The 21,593-nt window shown below is 42.6% G+C and overlaps 1 pseudogene; it reads left to right on the forward strand.

Moving 5' to 3' along the window:
• Nucleotides 1–1,212: 1,212 nt before the first annotated feature.
• LOC123396841 overlaps nucleotides 1,213–21,593 on the forward strand; it is a 29,141-nt pseudogene continuing 8,760 nt past the window's right edge.

A 21,593-nucleotide genomic window follows, 5' to 3' on the forward strand; every position in this document is an offset into this window, starting at 1 on the left:
GTGATGGTCGGGCCGGTGGCCTTGTTTTATTTTATCATAAGATTAATAAAGTTGAGTTGAACTACGCATCGCCTCATTTTATTGATGTTTTGTTCATGCATGAGAATATTGTACAGTGGCGTTTTAGAGGGTTCTATGGTTACCCCAATTGGAATGATCGAGTCTTATCCTGGGATGAGATCCGTCATTTGCATAGTAAAGGCGACCACCCGTGGTTTGTCATGGGTGATTTTAATGAAATATTATTTTCTTCAGAAAAGGAAGGTGGTAATGCGAGACCAAACACAATGATGAGAGCCTTTCGTGAGTGCTTAATGGACTATGGTTTAGAGGATTTAGGCTATATTGGTGATCCTTTTACATGGAGTAGAGGTGAAATTAGAGAGCGTCTCGATCGGGCTGTTTGCAATATCAGGTGGGCAAACAAATTCCCGAGAGCGGTGATTATCAACGAAGAACACATTCACTCTGACCATCGTCCTTTGGTCTTGGACATGTCGTATATGGATGAAAATTTGTTCAAACGTCCAGAGGGGAGAGTGAGGCAATTTGAAGCAAAATGGTTGAAGGAAGATACAATTTTTGAGATAGTGAAAACGTCCTGGGAAAAAGCAAAGGCTGTTGGCATTGGACCATCTCTTGCCGATCGCACCCGAGCCGTGCATGCTGATCTGCACACTTGGGACCGGGAAACTCTTAAAGGGCCGAAACGGAGAATTAATAAATTAAAAAGGAACTAGAGAAAGTGAGGCGTGGTCCGTTATGCGCAGAAACGCTGGCACGACAGAAGGAAATCATAGTTCTCATCGAGAATTTGTTGGATCAAGAGGAAATTTTCTGGCTACAGAGAGGTTGAGAAAATTGGCTGATGCATGGGGACCGTAACACCTCCTTTTTCCACAACGCCGCAACGGTCCGGAAAAAAAGAAATAATATCAAGCAACTTCTGGATGATTCTGGAATTTGGAGGAGAGAGGGCGAACTAAAGATTCACATTACAGATTATTTTTCAAATCTTTTCACCTCAGAGATTGTGCATCCGGATCAAGAATTTTCATCTCTCGTTCGCAAAAGTGTATCTTCGGACATGAACAACGTTCTCTTGGCCCCTTATACTACGGAAGATGTTCGTAAGGCTCTGTTCGATATTGGGGATTTAAAGGCTCCTGGACCAGATGGTCTCCATGCTATATTTTTGCAAGATTTTGGCCCATGCTGGGAGAAGACCTAGTTCCAGAGGGATGGAATGACACGGCGATTGTGCTGATTCCTAAGGTTAACGCGCCTGAGAGGGTGACCCAATTTAGGCCAATCAGTCTTTGTAATGTGGTCTATAAGATTATTGCCAAAATGGTGGCGTCCAGGTTGAAGGATCTTCTTCCTGAGATTATTAGTCCTACGCAGAGTGCCTTTGTGCCTGGTAGACTGATAACAGATAACATTCTAGTGGCTTATGAATGTTTTCACACAATTAAAAATAGAAGAGAAGGCAAAGAAGGGGTATGTGCGATTTAGCTGGATATGCATAAAGCGTATGACAGAGTTGAATGGCCTTTTCTGAAGGGAATTACGTTGAGGTTAGGCTTCCATCAGAACTGGGTTAACGTCATTATGCAATGTGTATCAACTGTCAAATATAAGGTACGTATTAATGGGGACGAGAGTGAGAGCTTTACACCGACAAGGGGCTTGAGGCAGGGGGATCCGTTGTCACCTTATCTGTTCCTGTTATGCACTGAAGGTTTGAATGCATTACTTACACACGCTGAGGAAAGTGAACATATAGTGGGAGTGAAAGTATGTAGAGATGCCCCATCCGTCACAAACCTACTCTTTGTGGATGATTCGTTGATTCTTATGAAGGCCAATAATGAGAGTGCGATAGCTCTCAATACAGTACTAGATTCATACTGTGCGGCTTTGGGACAATTGGTTAGCGCAGATAAATCTAGCATCTTCTTTAGTCCTAATATGAAGGTGGAAGTCAGAGTACAAGTGTGTACGACTCTGAATATCTGGACTGAGGCCCTAAATGATAAATATCTGGGATTGCCAGCACATGTGGGATTAGACAAAACAGAATGTTTCCAATTTCTGGTCGAGAGAATTATTAAAAGAATTAGTGGTTGGAAGGAAAAACTTCTCTCTGTTGGAGGAAAGGAGATCGTGCTCAAAGCTGTTGTCCAAGCCATACCCACTTATGCAATGTCGGTCTTTAAAATTCCTAAAAAAATTGTAAAGGAATTATTGACGCGATAGCACATTTCTGGTGGGGAGACGAGGAAAACCAGAGAAGGATGCATTGGATGGCCTGGTGGAAGATGTGTGTTCTGAAAGATGAAGGAGGAATGGGTTTTCGTGATATTCACTGTTTTAACTTAGCAATGCTCGCGAAATAGGCGTGGTGTCTCCTTGACAACCCTGATTCTTTATGTGCTACTATCCTAAGGGCCAAATATTATCGTGATGGTGACCTCATGAATACTAAATTAAGGAAAGGGCCTTCCTTTACGTGGCAGAGTATTATAGCCGGGGTGAATACTCTAAAAAATGGTTATATCTGGCATGTGGGGAATGGAGTAAGTATAAGAATCTGGGATGACGCTTGGATCCCGAAATGTGTTAATAGGAAAGTAGTAACACCAAAGGGTAGAATCCTGCTCTCTAAAGTGGTTGACCTAATTGACCCTATTACAAATAGTTGGGACGAAGACCTTATTACACACACATTGTGGCCTATTGATGCGCACAGAATTCTCTCAATTCCATTGCCACTAAATGATATGCCAGACTTTATTGCATGGAGCTCTACGAAGAATGGTATGTTCTCAGTTAAATCTTCATATTTGTTAGAATGGAACCATCAACATGAAGGTAAGTTAAGACATGCCAATGGGATGGGTCGTTCAACGGTAAATCCTACTTGGGAAAAGATCTGGAAATTATCTTGCCTGAGAAAGGTTAAGATTTTCATCTGGCGTACACTACATGGCACTCTTCCTTGTCGTGCTACGCTTGCAGATAGGCATATGAAAGTTTCACCAATCTGTCCTCAGTGTTCTGAGGGTCTTGAAGATACTAAGCATTTGCTATTTCAGTGCTCTAAAGCACATGAAGTCTGGAAGAGATTAGGAATGGATGATATTATTGAGAAAGCTTGTGAGATTGATAGGGCTGGTGATGCGGTATTGGAATATTTACTGCTTTTACCTGACCAAGAATTGAGGATTATGGGACGCCATAACGTTCGTGAAATGATAGCAATTTCTGCATGGTATTTATGGTGGGAAAGGCGAAAACTGGTGCATATGATATCTATGGGTATATTGGCTCTAACAACAAATTTTGTCAATGCATCATCCCCAAAGGCATCCATTAGAAAAGAGGGATGGTCCCATCCACCTAGGGGTTTTGTAAAACTTAATGTCGATGCTTCTTTTGATCATGATCTGTTACGAGGTACGATGGGGGCGGTTCTTTGTGATGGCAAATGAAATTTCATTGCAGGGGGTAATAGCAAGATTGACCACTGCTCGGATGTATTGATGGCTGAAGCAATGGCTCTCAGATTTGGTCTAACTCTAGCGCAAAAGGTGGGATGTAATCGTCTGATTATCAACTCGGACAATATGGAGGTTATTGAGACAATGAAGGAAGGAGGACGATCTGCGGGAGCGGCGGCGGCAATTTTTGATGATTGTTTCCATTTTGCTTATGATTTTGTTGCTAGTAGATTCAAACATTGTAATAGAGAGGCTAATAAAGTAGCTCATGAATTCGCTAGATTAGCTAAATTTTCTAGGGCTTCTGACTGGTTTGATGAACCACCAGATGAAGTTGTATCGATTCTTTTAAACGATGTTTTGATTATATTTAATGAATAAAGATCTTGTTTTCCTCAAAAAAAGACTGGGATTTGTCACTCTGTATGACAGAGAGATATCTCTGGGCCCACTCGGTAATACAACATTAAAGTAAGCTTGCAAGCAATGTGGCTAAGGAGTTAGTCATGGGATCTTGTATTATGGAACGAGTAAAGAGACTTGCTGGTAACGAGATTGAATTAGGTGTGGAGATACCAATGATGAAATCTCTGGCCAGCAATATACCGATGGAAAAAGGGAACTGCATACCAGATTAACTGAATCCTTGACATCCTTGGTTCGAACGATAATGATCTTTGTAGAATTTATGGGTACCAATATGGGCATCCAGGTACCGTTAGTGGTTATTGACCATAGAGTTGCCTCGGTCATGTCAGCATAGTTCTTAAACCCGCATGGGTGTGCACACTTAACGTTCGGCGACGATATAGACATAGTTGAGTTATTGTGTTGGTGATCGAATGTTGTTCGGAGTCCCAAATGAGATCCAGGATATCACGAGGAGCTCTCGAATGGTCCAGAGGTAAATATTTGTATATGGGAAGTCATATTTTGGCTACCGGAAAAGTTTCAGGTTTTTCTGGTATTGTACCGGGAAGTTCCTAGAAGGTTCCAAAAACTTCTGGAGGAGTCCGGAAGTCCACCAAGGGTTCCACCACGTACCAAGGGTTTGCATGGGCTGAGGGGAGGTGCCTTGGTCTTATTGGTCGAGTCGCACAACTCCCTCAAGGCCCATGCAGTTGGGAAAGGTGGAAAGTCCACCTTTGTATGGAAGGGAAGGAGGAGGACTAGGATTCCACCTCCTCCCACCTTGGTTGCTCTCTAGGGCTTGGAGGAGCTGTTCCCCATGCCCCTCCACCTATATATAGAGGTGATGGGGCATCCCAAGAGCACACACCAAGCCCTTGACGCCCCTCTCTCTCCCTAGATCCTTCTCTCCTCCGTTTGCGGTTTCGGTAGAGCTTGTCGTAGTGTTGCCGGAATAGCACTACCACCACCGCCACCATGCCATTGTGTTGCCAAAGAACTCAACTACTACTTCACCCATGCTCGCTGGATCGAGGTGGCGAAGGCGTCATCGAGCTGTACATGTGCTGAACACGGATGTGTCGTTCGTCCGGCACTTGATTGGGACGTTCGTGATTGAATCGCGGGACAGATCATGATTGGATCGCGAAGACATTCGACTACATCAATCGCGTTTCTCAATGCTTCCACTTAGAGATCTACGAGGCACTCTCCCTCTCGTAGTTTTTGATCTCCATAGATTGATCTTGGTGAGTGTAGGCAAATTTTGTTTCCCATGCGATGTTCCCCAACAGTGGTATGATCAGCAAGGTCTATGCGTAGATAACATGCTCAACTAGAACACAAAAGAGTTTGTGGGCATTGATGTTCATATTTCTTACTTAGTCTTATTTTGATTTGGTGGTATTGTGGGATGAAGCGGCTCGGACCAACCTTACTCGTCCACGTACGAGAGACCGCTTCCATCGACTGACATGCAACTTGTTGCATAAAGATGGCTGATGGGTGTGTGTCTCTCCCACTTTAGTTGAATCAGATTAGACAGATACGGTCCTTGTAGAAGGTTAAATAGCAACTTGAATATCACCGCTGTGTATTTGCGTAGGTAAGAATGGTTCTTGCTAGTTACCCATAGCAGCCATGTAAAATGTGCAACAACCAAGTAGAGGACGTCTAACTTGTCTTTGCAGGGTATGTTGTAATATGATATGGCCAAGGACATGATGAGATATATGTGATGTATGAGATGATCATGTTTTGTTTAGTTTATCAAGACTTGCATGTCAATGAGTATGGCAACCAGTAGGAGCCATAGGTTTGTGTTTAATTATTTGTGCCTTGTTTGCTTTACTTGATCGCTATGAGTTAGCAATAGTGGTGGGAGCATTGTTGGCCCGACAACCTAATGGCGACATGATGATGGAGATCATGGTGTCATGTTGGTGATGATGGAGATCATGTCGGTGCTTTGGAGATGGAGATCAAAAGGACAAGATGATGATGACCATATCATGTCATTTTATGATTTGCATGTGATGTTAATCCTTTTATGCATCTTATTTTGCTTAGGACGACGATAGAACTATAAGATGATCCCTCACTAAAATTTCAAGATAAAATTGTGTTCTCTCCAAGTGTGCACTGGTACGAAGGTTCGTCGTTTTGAGGCACCACGTGATGATCAGGTGTATAGACTCTACGTTCTCATACAATGGGTGTAAGCCAATTTTACACATGCGGAACACTTGGGTTAAATTTGATGAGCCAAGCATGTACAGACATGGCCTCGGAACAGAGGAGACTGAAAGGTCGAACATAAGTCATATAGTAGATATGATAAACATGCATATGTTCACCATTGAAACCACCTCATCTCATGTAATGATCGGACTTGGGTTGGTGGATTTGGATCATGTTACACTCGAATAACCTGAGGGATTTTGATTTGGGTGGGAGTTCTTTACTAATATGATTAGTGAACTCATTATCATGAACATAGTCAAAATGTTCTTGCAAATTATATTGTAGATCAATAGCTCATGTTGTAGCTCCCCTTGTATTTTGGATACGTTCCTAGAGTAAACTAAGTTGAAAGATGATGGTAGTAATTATGCGGACTAGGTCCGTGATAAGAGGATTGTTCTCTGTACACATATGGCTTATGTCCTTGATGCACCGCTTGGTGCGCCACCCCCTCATACGTCATATGTGGGCGTTGAGGACATCATACATGCGCCTTTTGATGACCACTTGATAGTTCAGTGTGTCATGCTTTACGGCTTAGAATTGAGGCTCCTAAGACGTTTTGGACGTAACGGAGCATATAAGATGTTGCAAGAGCTGTAATTGAGATTTCAGTCTCGGGCCCGTGTTGAGAGGTATGAGACCTTCGACAAGGTTGTTTGCCTAGAAGATGAAGGAGAATAGATCAATCGATGAGCATGTGCTGAGATTGTCTAGGTGCTACAATCACTTGACTCAAGTGGGAGTTTATCTTCCAGATGAGATATTGATTGACATAGTTCTCCAAGTCACTGCCACCAAGCTACTGGAGCTTCGTGATGAACTATAACATGCCGGGGATGGACATGATGATCCCTGAGCTATTCACAATGTTTTACACCACGAAGGTAGAAATCAAGAAGGAGCATCAAGTGTTGATAGTTAGAAAAACCACTAGTTTCAAGAAGGGCAAGGGCAAGAAGGGAAACTTCAAGAATGGCAAGTCAGTTGTCGCTCCAATGAAGAAACCCAAGGTTGAACCCAAACCTGATAGTGCGTGCTTCTTTTGTGAGGGTATAGTCACTAAGAGAGGAACTACCCAGATGCTTGGTAGATAAGAAGGCTGGAAATGTCAACAAAAGTATAGTTGATATACATGTTATTGATGTGTGCCTTACTAGTGCTCGTTGTAGCCTGTGGGTATTTGATACCGGTCTAGTTGCTAACATTAGTAACTTGAAATAGGAGTTGCGGAATAAATAGAGACTAGCTAAGGGCGAGGTGATGATTGATACGTCTCGAACGCATCTATAATTTTTGATTGTTCCATGCTGTTATGTTATCATTCTTGGATGTTTTACAATCATTTTATAGCAACTTTATACCATTTTTTGGGACTAACCTATTGACATAGTGCCAAGTGCCAGTTGCTGTTTTTTGCTTGTTTTTTACTTTGCAGGAAATCAGTTCCAAACGGAGTCCAAGCGCAGAGAAACTTTTTGGAGAATTTTTCTGGGCCACAAGACATAGTATGGGCCAAAGAAGTACTAGAGGGGGATCCTAGTAGAGCACTACCCACTTGGGCATGCTAGGGAGCCCAGGTGTGCCCTGGTGGGTGGTGACCTCCTCGGTGGCCTCCTACACCGCCTCTTTGCCCTATGACTCCCCCAATATTCCAAAAACCCTAGAAGAGTCGACGAAAAACAATTCTAGCAACCGCAAGTTCCAGAACCACGAGATCTAATCTAGAGCCCTATTCTGGCACTCCGCCGGAGGGGAACACGATCGCGGAGGGGTTCATCATCCTCATTGGTGCCTCTCCAATGATGCATGAGTAGTTCATATCAGACCTACGGCTCCGTAGGTAGTAGCTAGATCGCTTCTTCTCTCTATGTTTCTCAATACAATGGTCTCTTGGAGATCTATTTGATGTAATACTTTTGTGCAATGTGTTTGTTGAGATCCTATGAACAATGAGTTTATGATAAAATTTCTGCCTTGAATTTTATATCCAATATTGATTATTATAGCCTCGTATTTCTTCTCCGATATCTGGGTTTTGTTTTGGCAACTTGATCTATTTATCTTGCAATGTGAAGAGGTGCTTTGTTATGGGTTCAATCTTGAAGTGTCCTTTCCTAGCGACAGAAGGGGCAGCAAGGCACGCATGTATCGTTGGTATTAAGGATAAAAAGATGGGGTCTATTCCTACATGAATAGATCTTGTCTACATCATGTCATCGTTCTTATTGCAGTACTTCGTGTTTCCGTCAACTTAATACACTAGATGCATGATGGATAGCGGTCGATGTGTGGAGTAATAGTAGTAGATGCATGCATGAGTCGGTCTACTAATCTTGGACGTGATGTCTATATACATGATCATTGTCTTGGATATTGTCCTAATTATTTGTTGTCCTATCAATTGCCCAATAGTAATTTGTTCACCACTGTTGCTATTTTCTTGAGAGAAGCCAATAGGGAAATCTACGGCCCCCGGGTCTATTTCATCATCATATACTTTCAGATCCATATTGCTATTTGCCTTTTCCTTTATTTATGACTTTTACTTTGAGATCTATATTATCAAAAATACAAAAAATACCTTGCTGCACTTTTTTGTTACTTCTTTTATTTCGCGTTTACGAGAGATCTATTTATCCAACCTATCATCAAACTATCTATCTTTTTACCCATGAGGGATTGAGAATCCCTCTCTTATATTGGGTTGCAAGTGTTTGTTATTTGTGTGCAGGCGCCGTCTACATAGAGTTGCATGATTCTCCTACTGGTTCGGTAACCTTGGTCTCATCACTAAGGGAAATACCTACCATTGTTGTGCTACATCATCCCTTCATCTTTGGGTAAAATACGTGTAACATTCCAAATTTTCAATTTGGAATGTTATGCATTAAATCATCATTGCATATCATATTTTATTGTATTTTTGGTTGATCCTAGAAATTCTACGCAACTCAAGGACCCACGGAGAGAGTTGGGAGTTTCGTTATTTTCATATCGAGTCTTCCCAAATTTTGAAAAGAGGATCATTTGGTTTTAATTATTTTCTCTTCAAATATTTCTAAATATGAAATGAAAGAGAGGAGATAAAATGACTTCCCCAAAATAAAAGAAATATTGGAGGAAAAAAATTAAAATCAAATAAGAATTTTATTTGGAGTTTTATTGCTATTTTATTTGAATTAAGAAAACAATGCGTTTTTCAAATATGCATTAGAGGCCCAAATAAATGTTCACCTTGTGTGGCATATTTTTAGAGGACGGGGAAAATTTATTTCAGGATTTTTGGAGCTCGTTTAGCATTTCTTTTTATTTATCTTTTGCGCGCCCGAATTATTTAAAAAAAATGAACCGACTTAAAGAGGTTGTGTCCGACTGGGACTCTGGCCCACGGCCTTTATAATCCGTTGGTCCCCACCCCAAACCCTAAGCCGCCGCCCCAGCATCCCGTGGCCGCCGACGCCGCCGCCCCTCGCCCCGCCGCCGCCCGCCCGCTCCAGCCGCCGCCTCCCACCGCCGCGCCGCCGCCGGACCCCGCCTCCGCCGCCGCCAGACCCAATTGCCGGCGCTGGACCCGCCGCCAAGGTAGCCCGGTTTTCGCGAGAAAACCAACGGTTTAAAAAAACCCTAGATCTATTTTTCAGATCGGTTTTATTATTTTATTCCCGGTTTATTTAATTAGCGGACGTTCGTCCGTACATTCATTTTAACGAATGATGTTCATCCTTAGCCGCAGACAGCGAACATTCATTCGTTAGCCTGTTCGTCAAATTTTTCTTTTTCCAGGGATTTTCCGCGATTATTTCCGATCGCGATTTATACCCTGATCTTCGTTTTAGTTTATCTTTTTGCTCGTTTACCGGAATCTGGTGATTCAAAGATTCAGATCTTCGTCTCGAATCCCTCTTTTTGTTTAACCAACTTGAACAAGATTTTTGTAGTGTAAAATTTGACTCTAGTCCAAATTAGTAAACAACATTGTTTCTTTCGCAGTTTGAGTTTCGTTACTTCGTTTGTTTTGATTCTTTTTGCAAACCGGAGTTCTTCAATTGAACTTTCTGGTTAGATCTCTTATTTGAGTTTACCCGTGCTTCTAGTTTGAGTGCTTATGTATGTTATTGTTTGTTTACGATAGAGTACCCGGAGTGCGAAGCGTGCTACTACGTGTCTCTAGGTTTTGCGGATCATCAGCAAGGCAAGTAACACTTTGATCATACCCCTTTATTACCCAGTTTTTATTGCATTAGATCAACCCTCAAACATTGCATGGTTAGGACCTGATTAACATGTGGGTTTTGGGAAGTAGATGATGAGGTAGAACCTATTGTCCTGTTTATTATCAAACCCTTGGGAGTTACTTCTATGTTATGCTTATATTGTTATGCGATGCTCGTAGACGTGGATTGGGTGAGTGTATCCATGATAGATGTGAGTATTGTTAATTAATGGTTCAGTTAAGGTGTCTACTTAAATACACATCTCGGTGGATTGCTTGAGGCATCCTGGGGTACCCAGTCGTTGTCAGGGCACCTGGAGAAATCCAGTGTTGTCCTAGGATATCCTGGAGTAACCGTGTGATCATCCTACGGTCCGCCACCCAGGCTCAAAGGGATCATAAGTTTATTCAATATAGAAACTTCCGTGTGTAGCCACAAGCCATTATGGTCTCTGGCATGGTTGAGTAAGTTGTGTGAAGCTCTTGAAGCGGTAGACTAGCAGATGTAGTGGGTTGTAGGTGGTACAGTCTACCCAGAGTAGAGAGTTAATGCTTCAGAAAGACTGTGTATCGAATCTCCGACCATGGATGTATTCGAGTCTTGTGGAAAAAGTGCGCAAACCTCTGCAGAGTGTACAAACTAATCATGGTTAGCCGTGTCCCCGGTTATGGACATCTTGAGTATCTTATTCTTGGATTATCATGTTGATCTCATCACTCTAAATTAATTTGTTGGGTTTAATGATGATGCTTAATTGGGATTCAGTTGGAGGAACCTTCTCAATGTTTAACAACAACCATGATAGTTAAATAAAACTTATTCCGTTGTTGTAGGATAAAGATTGGCTTTATGCAAAACTATTAACCATAAAGCTTTCCACCAGCCATATATGCATGTAGAGATAGCATTTATTCTGTTCATTACTCTACGTGTTACATTGCCATGATATTCGATGTGTTGACCCGTTTCGGTCTGCAACATTTCATGTTGCAGACTTTTCAGACGTCGAGTAAGGTGCCATAGGTCGTTGTCTTTCACTCAGCTATGCCGTTGGAGTTGATGGACTCACTTTATCTTCCAAGCCTTCCGCTCTTATCGTTATTAGATGGCCTTAAGCCATATTATTGTAATAAGTTATCTTTTGAGACATTCGATGTAATGAAGTGTGTGATTGAAACTATGTTATAAATCCTCAAGTACTATGCGTGTCAGCATTACCGATCCAGGGATGACACATATGCATAGAGACTAGACTGTTTGAGGTCTGGTCTCTACAAGATGGTATCAGAGCACACGTTGTCTGTAGGACACGACCACTAAGCTAAAACCATAGGTCACTCCTCTCTTCCTATTTCTGACTCCGCTCCCCTTTCTACTCTATAGGATGGCGGATGCAAAGAACAAGTTCACACAACCGGATGAAGATACACCTTTGGAAGACACTTGAAGGAAGTTACTTGGTACCTGAACATCGGAATACCAAGCTTCACCAGGACCTACATCGCCACTTTACCAAAGGAGGAGCGTTGGAAGATTCGAGTTCAAATTCTAGGAAGGACGTTCATGCCAGTCACTGAGCCCATAGAGTTTTCCTTTGATGCACTAACCTGGAGTCTAGGAAAGAGCATGGCAGCCCACGTCACCATGGGACGCATTGGAGAAGTTTACCACCAGGATATCAAGGATACTATCTACCAGATTTGTGGGCACCGAGACGAGCAATGGGATATGATCAGCACCAGGAGGGACAGATCTATTGCAGCTTTCATCCAGGAGTTAAACCAACACATTCGACGCCAGGAGAACTCATGTGCGCAAGCATGAATGATCTGAAGAAGGCAATGACCAGGATCATGGAGCTGGAGGAAGAACTCAAGTCTACACGCGATGGATACGAGGAGGAGATGAATATACTCGTGGAGAAGAATGACGATTTGATAAGGAAGCTATAAGTAATCATGGTAGACCCCGCGCCAATAGGAGATGATGACGATTCCACTTGTCCGGAGAACTACATCATCATCGACGACACCGACTTAGACCCTGACGATAGCGATGATGACTATGTTGATGAAGCTGGAGCAGATATCATGGAGTCTTCGACCGATCAAAACTTCTAGTCGACCACCATATCAGTAGTAGTATTTTCCCGATGTATATAGTATAGTCCAAGCACTTTTGTAACGCTAGTTAGACTGTTTGTATGCCCTTGTTTGAATTGATTGAAGTGATATAATTGTGTTTGTCTCATGTGCATATGGGTAGTGCTTTCTCTTTAGACCTCATTCTATTCTGTTTTCTCATCTTTTCTAAACCCATCATATGCCTCCGAGACGTGACCCCGGATTTGCTTTCCCGCCGGAGCTCACTCAGTTGATGCAACAGAAGAATACCCTGATGCAGCTACTAGTCCAGAATCAGAACCAGGGGAACAACAACAACAACCCGCCACCACCACCACCACCACCTGTTGATCACTTAGCCCGTTTCTTAAGGCTAAATCCGCCGGTGTTCTCTAGTAGCACCGAGCCGATTGTTGTAGATGATTGGCTCTGCAAGATTGGAAGGGAGTTGACCACTACAGGATGCATAGATGAGGAGAGAGTGTGTTTTGCCGCACATCAGCTGGATGGACCCGCATCATCATGGTGGGAGAATTTCACAGTCACTTACCCCATCGACACTGTCACATGGGACCAGTTTCAGCAGGCCTTTCGTACTGCCCATGTTTCAGCAGGAGCTATGGCCATGAAGAAGCGCGAGTTTCGCAACTTGCGCCAAGGAGGACGCACAGTGGGCCAGTATGTGGAGGATTTTAGTAAGTTAGCATGTTATGCCCCGGATGACGTCGCTACAGATGCTGCTAAGCAAGAGAAGTTCCTGGAAGGACTGAATGATGAGGTGAGCATGCAGTTGATGGTGGAAACCTTCAACAACTACCATGCATTGGTAGATAGAGCTCTCATGATTGAAGGGAAGCGGCAACAGATTGACAACCGTAAGAGGAAGTATGGACAAGGGAAGTACAACTCAGGAGCTCAGTAGAGGCCCCATTTTACCCCGAACTCGGGAGGACACATTCACCATAACCATGGAGGCCATCAGTCCAATGGAGGGAGTTAGCATAATCATAATGGCCTCAAGAATGGAATGGGAATGGAGGAAGCAACAAACAGAACCGTTCCAACCCAGCAACGCCCGCCAAGAAGGATCTAAGTCACATTACTTGTTTCAAGTGCGGAAAGATTGGACATTACGCCACAGAGTGTAGTGGGTTGTAGATGGTATGGTCTACCCAGAGTAGAGAGTTAATGCTTCAGAAAGATTGTGTCTCGAATCTCCGACCATGGATGTATTCGAGTCTTGTGGGAAAAGTGCGCTAAGCTCTGTAGAGTGTACAAACTAATCATGGTTAACCGTGTCCCCGGTTATGGAGAGTATCTTGTTCTTGGATTATCATGTTGATCTCATCACTCTAAATTAATTTGTTGGGTTTAATGATGATGCTTAATTGGGATTGAGTTGGAGGAACCTTCTCAATGTTTAACAACAACCATGATAGTTAAATAAAACTTATTCCGTTGTTGTAGGATAAAGATTGGCTTTATGCAAAACTGTTAACCATAGAGCTTTCCACCAGCCATATATGCATGTAGAGATAGCATTTATTCTGTTCATTACTCTATGTGTTACATTGCCAGCATATTCCATGTGCTGACCCGTTTCGGGCTGCAACATTTCATGTTGCAGACTTTTCAGACATCGAGTAAGGTGCCATAGGTCGTTGTCTTTCACTCAGCTATGCCGTTGGAGTTGATGGACTCACTTTATCTTCCAAGCCTTCCGCTGTTATCGTTATTAGATGGACTTAAGCCATATTATTGTAATAAGTTCTCTTTTGAGACATTTGATGTAATGAAGTGTGTGATTGAAACTCGGTTATAAATCCTCAAGTACTGTGCATGTCAGCATTACCGATCCAGGGATGACACAGATGCATAGAGACTAGACTGTTTGAGGTTTGGTCGCTACAATACCGACGTAGTTCAAGCGACATCAACAATGTGTGTTGGAAGTGTTTCCAAGGTTGATGTGATCACCATCACACGCTCCATCTACCTTCGGGATTAGTGTTAAACCTAAATAAATATTATTTGGTGTTTGCGTTGAGCATGAACAACATATTGATTTTTTTTTATTTTGAGATGATTATTTATGTAAGTTAGAGAATAATGGGTTATTCTGTTTACATGAATAATATATAATATGTTCATCCAGCCAAGATGAATGGTTTATTGAATCTCGATCGTAGTAGTACTCATGTTCGTAGTATTGATGCCAAAATACGTAAACTTAGTAATGATAGTACCACTCATTTGTGGCACTGCCACTTAGGTCATATTGGTGTAAAACGCATGAAGAAACTCCATGCTGATGGATCTTTGGACTCACTCGATTTTGAATTGCTTGAGACATGCGAACCATTCCTATTGGTCTAAAATACATGAAGAAACCCCATGCTGATGAATTTTTGGACTCACTCTCTTTTGAGTCGCTTGAGACATGCGAACCATGCCTCATGGGCAAGATCAATGATGGCCTCGTTTTCAAGTAAGATGGAACTGGCAAGTGACTTATTGGAATTTTGATGTATGCATTCCAATGAGTGTTGAAGCATGCAGTGGATATCGTTATTTTCTTACTTCACAAATTATTTGAGTAGATACATGTATATTTACTTGATGAATCAGAAGTCTGAAATGTTGAAAAGTTCAAGCAATTTTTGAGTGAAGTTGAAGATCGTCGTGATAAGAGGATAAAATGTCTACGATGTGATCATGGAGGTGAATATCTGAGTTACGAGTTTGGTATACATTTAAGATAGTGTGGAAATTATTTCACAGCCATTGGGAACACCATAGTGTGATGTTATATCCATACGTCATAACCGTACCCTATTGGATATGGTGCATACTATGATGTCTCTTACCGATTTGCCACTATCATTGTGGGGTTATGCATTAGAGACAACCACATTCACTTTATGTAGGGCACCATATAATTCCCTTGAGATGACATCGTATGAACTATGGTTTGGCAAGAAACCTAAGGTTTCGTTTCTTAAAGTTTGGGGCTGCGATGCTTATGTCAAAAGGCTTCACCGTGATAAGCTCGAACCCAAAGCGGATAAATGCATCTTCATAGGATACCCAAAGGAAAAAGTAGGGTATATCTCCTATCTCAGATCCGAAGGCAAAGTGTTCGTTGCTAAGAACGAGTCGTTTCTCGAGAAAGAGTTTCTCTCAAACGAATTGAATGGGAGGATGGTGGAACTTGATGTGGTTTTTGAACCTTCACTTCAACCAGAGAGTAGGAGGGTGCAGGAAGATGTTCCTATGGTGCCTATACCAGTAGAAGAGGAAGCTAATGATGGTGATCATGAAGCTTCCGATCAAGATACTACCAAACCTCGTAGGTTGACAAGGACACATACCACTCCAGAGTGGTACGGTAATACTGTCTTGGAGGTCATGTTGTTGGACAATAATGGACCTACAAGCTATGGAGAAGCGATGGTGGGCCCGGATTCCGACAAATGGCCAGAGGCCATGAAATCCGAGACAGGATCCATGTATGAAAACAAAGTGTAGACTCTGGAAGAACTACTTGGTGGTCGTAAGTCTATTAGGTACTAATGTATATTTAAAAGGAAGACATACGATGATGGTAAATGTTACCATTTAGAATAATCGACTTGCGCAAAGAGGTTTCCCACAAGTTCAAGGAGTTGACTACGATGATACTTTCCCATTCGTAGCAATGCTAAAGTCTATTGGAATTATCTTAGCAATTGGTGCATTTTTCAATTATGAAATATGGAAGATGGATGTCAAAACATCGTTTCCTTAACGGTTTCCTTGAGGAAATGTTGTATGTGATACAACCAGAAGGTTTTGTCGATCCTAAGGATGCTAAAAGGCATGCAAGCTCTAGCGATCCATTTATGGATTGGTCCATGCATCTCGGAGTTGGAATAAGTGCTTTGATGAGTGATCAAAGCTTTTGGTTTATACAAAGTTTATGAAGAAACTTGTATTTATAAGAAAGTGAGTGGGAGCACTATAGAATTTCTGATAATATATGTGGTTGACATATTGTTGATCGAAAATGATGTAGAATTTCTAGAAAGCATAAAGGGTTGTTTGAAAGGAGTTTTTCAAAGGAAAACATTGATAAAGCTACTCAAAATATTGGGCATCAAGATATATAGAGATAGATCATGATGCTTGATAAAAGTTTCAATAAAGACATACCTTGACAAGATTTTGAAGGAGTTCAAAATGGATCAGTCAAAGAAGGAGTTCTTGACTATATTGTAAGTATGAGTCTGAGTAAGACTCAAAGGCCAAACATGGAAAAATAAAGAGAAATAACAAAGGTCGTCTCCTATGCCTTAGGCGTAGGCTCTATAGTATGCCATGTTGTGTAACACACCTCATGTGTGCCTTGCCATGAGTCTGTCAAGGGGTAAAAAAGTGATCCAGGAGTGGATCACTGGATAACGGTCAAAATTATCCTTAGTAAATAGAGGACTAAGGAAATGTTTCTTGATTAAGGAGGTGATAAAAGAGTTCGTCATAAAGGGTTATGTCGATGCAAGCTTTGACACGAATCTGGACGACTCTGAGTAGCAAACCGGATTCATATAGTGGAGTAGACATTTGGAATAGTTCCAAGTGGAGCGTGTTAGAAGCATCTACATTATGAAATAGAGATTTTTAAAGTACACATGGATCTGAATGTTGCAGACCCGTTGACTAAAACCTCTCTCACAAGCAAAACATGATCGAACCCCAAAACTTATTGGGTGTTAATCACATGGTCATATGAACTAGATTATTGACTCTAGTGCAAGTGGGAGACTGTTAGAAATATTCCCTAGACGCAATAATAAATTAGTTATTATCATATTTCCTTGTTCACGATAATCGTTTATTATCCATTTTTATAATTGTATTGATTGGAAACTCAAGTACATGTGTGGATACATAGACAATACTTTGTGCCTAGTGAGTCTCTAGTGGACTAGCTCGTTGATCAAAGATGGTAAGGTTTCGTAGCCATAGACATGAGCTATCATTTGCTAACGGGATCACATAATTAGGAGAATGATGTGATGGAAAAGATCCAAACCTCAAGCATAGCGTTTGATCGTATCGAGTTTACTATTATTGCTTTCTACATGTTGATACGTCCCAAACGTATCTATAATTTCTGCTTGTTCCATGATCTTTTGGGTGACATTGTTATATGTTTTGCTACACTTTTATATCATTTTACACATATTTGGACTAACCTACTTACTCAGTGCACCTAGTGCCAGTTTCTGTCTGCTGATGTCTTTTTTGCACGGGCTTTTACCCAATTTTCCAAAGCCCGAAAAAATCCAGAAAAATATATCAAAAAATCAGCGAAACAGAAGCATCGGGATCATCGAAGGGGGGCCAGGGTCCTCCGAGGCGGCCTGCTAGCGCGGCCTGGCCCTAAGCCGCGCCAGGAGGTCGCCTAGGTGGGCCCCACATCCTCCAGTGCCCTCCTTTGGCCTATATTTAGTGTTCCGTGAGGAAACCCTCGCATACTTTCTGGAATCGTGAATTTCTCCATCGTTCCGCTGCTGCAGCACTTCCGAGATCGGGACCGTTAGGAGACCTCGTCCCTGCACCCTGCCGGAGGGAGGATTGACCTCCAGGAGCTTCTCCACCACCATGTACGCCTCCCGGATGTTCCGTGAGTAGTTTCCCTTGGACCTGGAGTCCATGACCAGTAGCTATGTGATGTCTTCTCTCCAATCTTGTGCTTCAATGGTTAGTCCTTGTGAGCTGCCCTACATGATCAAGGCATCTATGTAACTCTCTTGCTATTGCTATGCTCGGTTTGTTGGGATCCGACGGATTATGAGATTATGTTTAGATTGTTATGAGTTATATATTTGATTATCCTTTTATATTATGTTCCTTAGTGATTCTTGCATGTTCTCCGTTGCTTTTTATTGCTTTCGCCAATTAGTAGATCGTAACTCCAAGAGGAAGCGTTATGCATGATTTTGAGTTCGGGCCCCTTGATGTCTAGCTTGAGTGAGAGAAACATGAGATTAGGGGATGTGCTTGTTGCCACCAGGTAGAAAACAACAGTTCTTGTGACCAAGGTTGCAAGGATTGTTTACCTTACGCATAGTTCGTTAATGAAGTTGTCCGTTGCTTTGAGTTTACACTTTGGGTGGGGCTCGCAACTTAATACCGGAGAGATATTCTGGATAGATATCTCAAGGTGGATGATTAGTAAGTAGATGCTGATGAATAAACGGTCTACTTGTCTTGGCATATTGCCCATTACTATTGAACCTCTAATTATCAAGGAGCACAATTAGCATTGCGGTTCGATCATAATTCTGTCAATTGCCCAACTGTGCTTTTTTACCCTAGCATAGTTGTTTATCGTCTTTTGGGAGAGAGACATCACTAGTGAACATCATGTGACTCCGGTCCATATCAACATCATTGCTTACACCTCCATCATTTTCCGTCTTATTTAGTTTCCCGTTACAATCACTATTACCTTCCCGCTTGTGTTTTTATCCTTTGCAAACTACAAGTCCGGAGAGATTGACAACCTCTCTGTACTTGTTGGGAGCAAAGTTATTTGTTGTGTGTGCAGGTCCACGTCTTCTGCTAGCTCTAGGGTGGAAGATACCTACTTGTTGAGACTAGGAGTCCTACTGGTTTGATAAACCTTACAGTCTCCGTGTAAGGGAAATTTTCTCCTGACTACATCTCCACCTTCCACTTGGGGTCCAACGAGGGGCGAGAAGCATATACATCACCTCGTCATCAAGAAAATTTATGGCGCCGTTGCTGGGGACTCCACTCTTCAAGATAGGGGATTTGCACACTATCTTTTTGTTGGGGAACGTTGCATGGGAAACAAAAATTTTCCTACGCGCACGAAGTCCTATCATGGTGATGTCCATCTACGAGAGGGGATTTCCGATCTATGTACCCTTGTAGATCGCACAGCAGAAGCGTTAAGAAACGCGGTTGATGTAGTGGAACGTCCTCACATCCCTCGATCCGCCCCGCGAACCGTCCCACGAACCGTCCCGCGATCCGTCCCACGATCCGCTCCGATCTAGTGCCGAACGGACGGCACCTCCGCGTTCAGCACACGTACAGCTCGACGATGATCTCGGCCTTCTTGATCCAGCAAGAGAGACGGAGAGGTAGATGAGTTCTCCGGCAGCGTGACGGCGCTCCAGAGGTTGGTGGTGATCTCATCTCAGCAGGGCTCCGTCCGAGCTCCGCAGAAACGCGATCTAGAGGAAAAACCGTGGAGGTATGTGGTCGGGTTGCCGTGGCAAAAGTTGTCTCAAATCAGCCCTAAAACCTCACTATATATAGGAGGGAGGGAGGGGAGGAGGCAGCCTCAAAACCTAAAGGTTTGGCCGAAATTGGAGGTGGAGGAGTCCTACTCCAATCCTACTTGGAGTAGGATTCCACCTTCCCACTTGGAAACTCTTTCCACCTTGTGTTTTTTCCTTCTCAAACCTTATGGGCCTTAGTGGGAACTTATTCCAGCCCACTAGGGGCTGGTTTATCTCTTCCCCTAGCCCATGAGACCCCTTGGGGCGTGACACCCCTCCCGATGGTCCCCGGCACCCCTCCCGGCACTCCCGGTACACTACCGATGAGCCCGAAACTTTTCTGGTGACCAAAACAGGAGTTCCTATATATCAATCTTTACCTCCGGACCATTCCGGAGCTCCTCGTGACGTCTTGGATCTCATCCGGGACTCCGAACAACATTCGGTAACCAATCATATAACTCAAATACGCATAAAACAACGTCGAACCTTAAGTGTGCAGACCCTGCGGGTTCGAGAACTGTGTAGACATGACCCGAGTGACTCCTCGGTCAATATCCAATAGCGGGACCTGGATGCCCATATTGGATCCTACATATTCTCCGAAGATCTTATCGGTTGAACCTCAGTGCCAAGGATTCATATAATCCCGTATGTCATTCCCTTTGTCCTTCGGTATGTTACTTGCCTGAGATTCGATCGTCAGTATCCGCATACCTATTTCAATCTCGTTTACCGGCAAGTCTCTTTACTCGTTCCGTAATACAAGATCCCGCAACTTACACTAAGTCACATTGCTTGCAAGGCTTGTGTGTGATGTTGTATTACCGAGTGGGCCCCGAGATACCTCTCCGTCACACGGAGTGACAAATCCCAGTCTTGATCCATACTAACTCAACGGACACCTTCAGAGATACCTGTGGAGCATCTTTATAGCCACCCAGTTACGTTGTGACGTTTGATACACACAAAGTATTCCTCTGGTGTCAGTGAGTTATATGATCTCATGGTCATAGGAATAAATACTTGACACGCAGAAAACAGTAGCAACAAAATGACACGATCAACATGCTACGTCTATTAGTTTGGGTCTTAGTCCATAACATGATTCTCCTAATGATGTGATCCCGTTATCAAGTGACAACACTTGCCTATGGTCAGTAAACCTTGACCATCTTTGATCAACGAGCTAGTCAACTAGAGGCTTATTACGGACAGTGTTTTGTCTATGTATCCACACATGCACTGTGTTTCCAATCAATACAATTATAGCATGGATAATAAACGATTATCATGAACAAAGAAATATAATAATAACTAATTTATTATTTCCTCTAGGGCATATTTCCAACAGTCTCCCACTTGCACTAGAGTCAATAATCTAGTTCACATCACCATGTGATTCCAACGAATCCAACACCCATATAGTTATGGGGTCTGATAACGTCTTGCTCGTGAGAGAGGTTTTAGTCAACGGTTCTGAAATTTTCAGATCCGTGTGTTCTTTACAAATCTTTATGTCATCTTATAGATGCTGCTACTATGTGCTATTCGGAAATACTCCAAATATCTACTCTACTATACGAATCCGTTTCACTACTCATAGTTATTAGGATTAGTGTCAAAGCTTGCATCGACGTAACCCTTTACGACGAACTTTTTAACCACCTCCATAATCGAGAAAAAATCCTTAGTCCATCAGTTACTAAGGATAAATTTTGACCGCTGCTAGTGATTCAATCATGGATCACTCTCTGTACCTCTCAACAAACTTTGAGTCAAGGCACACATCAGGTGTGGTAC

This window comes from Hordeum vulgare, chromosome 5H, assembly GCF_904849725.1.
Source record: "Hordeum vulgare subsp. vulgare chromosome 5H, MorexV3_pseudomolecules_assembly, whole genome shotgun sequence".
NCBI lineage: Eukaryota > Viridiplantae > Streptophyta > Magnoliopsida > Poales > Poaceae > Hordeum > Hordeum vulgare.